We start from the raw sequence: 516 nt of genomic DNA, 5'->3' as shown, positions 1-516 counted from the left end.
AAAATGAGGAACAAGATTACTTCATTTCGACAAGGGGATGGAGAATATGTATTTGATGCTTGGAAAATATTTAAGGAGTTGTTAAGGTAATGTCCCCATCATGGTAATCCAATTTTTTTCAATTGGAAACTGTTCTACACCAACCACATTGCTAATATTTGCCAAGTGAATAAATATCAAGACATTAATAGAAAAAGGTATGATTTAATCCATAATTCACTCTATCGCTTTTTCATTCAAAAACTGCCTTGGGTGTTGGAGTGATAACCTTGTAGGTCCACCCTATGCAACTCTATCTGAGTAGCTCACACCAACGCACCAAAGAGTTATACGAATAATTCTAGTTCCATAAGAGAACAGTGGCATTGATCATTACCTCTACCACCACTAATCATTATGTCTCAAGAATCCTCGTAGATGTAGAAGTTACTATAATACAATTTACTTCATAACTTTTGTTAAACTTGGCTTAAGAAATGATATTTAAGGCCCTTAGAAGGCTAGAGCCTCCTGTCA

At 35.3% G+C, this 516-nt stretch overlaps 1 non-coding gene across 1 annotated transcript; it reads right to left on the bottom strand.

Moving 5' to 3' along the window:
- On the bottom strand, positions 1–107 carry LOC131654402 (small nucleolar RNA R71). Its single transcript, XR_009299442.1, has one exon. It is a non-coding gene; the product is annotated as a small nucleolar RNA R71 (small nucleolar RNA).
- Between the last annotated feature and the right edge of the window lie 409 nt (positions 108–516).

The sequence above is a fragment of the Vicia villosa genome, linkage group LG2, assembly GCF_029867415.1.
Source record: "Vicia villosa cultivar HV-30 ecotype Madison, WI linkage group LG2, Vvil1.0, whole genome shotgun sequence".
NCBI lineage: Eukaryota > Viridiplantae > Streptophyta > Magnoliopsida > Fabales > Fabaceae > Vicia > Vicia villosa.
This window is presented reverse-complemented; position numbering and strand designations above follow the sequence as displayed.